The 2310-nt window shown below is 42.7% G+C and overlaps 1 pseudogene; it reads right to left on the bottom strand.

Moving 5' to 3' along the window:
* Nucleotides 1-247: 247 nt before the first annotated feature.
* Nucleotides 248-348, bottom strand: LOC133371034 (U6 spliceosomal RNA; annotated as a pseudogene).
* Nucleotides 349-2310: the final 1962 nt, after the last annotated feature.

Genomic DNA, 2310 nt, shown 5'->3' with positions numbered 1-2310 from the left:
ATCCAGCTCTCCTGCTGGTATGTTTGCATCATGCTGCCACCCTTCCAGTAAACAGCAGGCCAGCTGCTTCTGACTATCACTGATTGATTGAGTTTATTTATATATGCCACTTTGCCACAGCAATCTGTGCCCAAAGTGGCTTGCAACAAACATTCAAAATACAAAGCACAAAACGTAACAATGCATTCACACAGAACAAAAACCAACAATTTAACAACCAAATAAATTCAATACTACCAAAGAAATTTAAAACATGGAATGCTTCACAAAGTTGCTTGTCATCCTTGCACAGTGGCCATGCTAGTCGTATTATTCCAATTTTGGAATAAGTGCAGCTGAAATGAGCACTTTGAGCCTGAGGGCAGGTACCATCATAATACTGATTTTTGTAAGTCGCTCTGGGAATCATTTTGGCTCAACGGTGGGCTGTAAAAGCCTGAAATCAATGAAGGAGGAAGCAGCAATGCTGCCTTGTCTGCATAAGCCTTTGCAGGAGGTCCCAGTAATAAATCAGGTCAGGCTGGAGATCACACCTGTTCTCTCAGCCTGTGGAGATAAAGCAGAAATGCTCAGGGGGAGGTGTGGGCTTGAGGACTCAGAAACAGGAAAGTGGAGAGAAGCAGGAGACAAGAGAGGAATTGTCCGGATGCCTTTCCTCCCAATCACCAAGTGAGCAGTTTGGAAAAACAGAGATAAGAGGTGGGTCCCTCACCACTTTGAGCAAATAAGAAGGCAACAAGAAACAGATATTGGAATCGGAGTCTGGGTCAAAAAGTCCTAGTGGTGACCCTACAACAGGAGATTAGTGGAATGTAAGGAAAGCAGGAGTAGGAAGCAGGATTAGTGGTAAGCACACAGGAGGAATCCTGACATGTAAAGGGAGCCTGAGCTTTTGCAGTAATGGCCCTACTCAGCAGTGGAAACTGGTGGCTCTGATATCAAAGGGCAGTGAATATGCTCCAGGTTTTGGTCTGAACTTGCAAGGAGCTGTCCAAAGTGCCAAACCTATTTTGGGAATAGGTTTCAGCACCTTGGACAGCTCCTTGACCATTTGGATTAAACCCTGATTGGATTCACTGCCCCACTGACATTGGAGCCACTAGTCTCTATTGTCATTCAATAAGAGTATATTGGTGCTCTGAGGACCCCCTGGAGTTTGGGAGCTGGTGGGTAAACACAGAGTGAATATAACGAAAATAAATTTTGCTATTGCACCAATTCTCAAGGAAATTTGCTTTTAAAAAAATCTAATTTAGAGTCTTAAAACATGCAAACACATTTTCTCAGTATGCCTAATTATGAATACTTCTGTACTTGGGTGTTTTTTTTAATTTTTTTCCCAAGTATTGCATTTAGCCAGTTGATATTTAACAAGTTTGCCTTAAAAAAATAAATCATCGACCAGACTTAAGATGTAAATTTTTAAAAAAGCATCCCTACCAGTGAAATTTCAAAAGTCCAATTTGAAAATGTTTGAATTATTTTAAAATGTCAAATGTGAATTCTACATTTTGAGCAAATTTTCAGTTGGTGTAAATTAGCCCTATTCAGCATTTATTATGAAGTTCTGAAAGGAAATTCTAATGGCATTCAGTAAAATGTGCATCAAATCTCCCTTCAGATATTTGTGCTGAACGCTAAAAGGTTGGAAATGGAAGAAATAGGAGCTACACATGTGGGGTTTGTGGGGGTGCCCTACACTGTGCCCTGATGGAACTTAGATGCTAGTGCTGTTCAGCAAATGCTTGTGCAAGAGTTTATACAAAAGCAGACATAGTGCTATGATAGGTAGGTTCTGTAGGTGCTTGAGAGTACACAAGCAGAAGAGCATCTTTGGGTTTCATGTTTGTCACATGGCTTCGGAGCACAAAATTGGAAAAGAGGCAACAGTGAGGGAAAAACAATCTATAGCTTGGTCATGTTTGTGTGGCTCTACCATGTAAGGTGTCCCTATGCATTCTTAAATGCTCTCTCCCTAAGCACTGTGCCTCTTCCTGAATTCCATGCAATGCTAAAATTACCTTGTATTGTCTTCCTAAAGGTCACCATGAAAGGGCATTGGCAGGCTTCATTTGGAAATGTGTTCTGCAGCCATGGGACCACCACCCAAAAGGCCCCAATCCTCCCCAGCATTGTCCTCAGCTTCTTCACAGATGGAACTCCGAGGAGGGAATCCCACCAGCGGCTGGTGTCGTGGGGAGGTGGGCATTGCTGCAATTGACAATGGGCCCGCTAGCCAAAAGTCCCCAATTCTCCCCCAGCATTTTCCCCAGCTCCTGTGTAGATGGAAATTTAAGCAGGGAATCCCAC

This window comes from Rhineura floridana, chromosome 15 (assembly GCF_030035675.1).
Source record: "Rhineura floridana isolate rRhiFlo1 chromosome 15, rRhiFlo1.hap2, whole genome shotgun sequence".
Lineage (NCBI taxonomy): Eukaryota > Metazoa > Chordata > Lepidosauria > Squamata > Rhineuridae > Rhineura > Rhineura floridana.
This window is presented reverse-complemented; position numbering and strand designations above follow the sequence as displayed.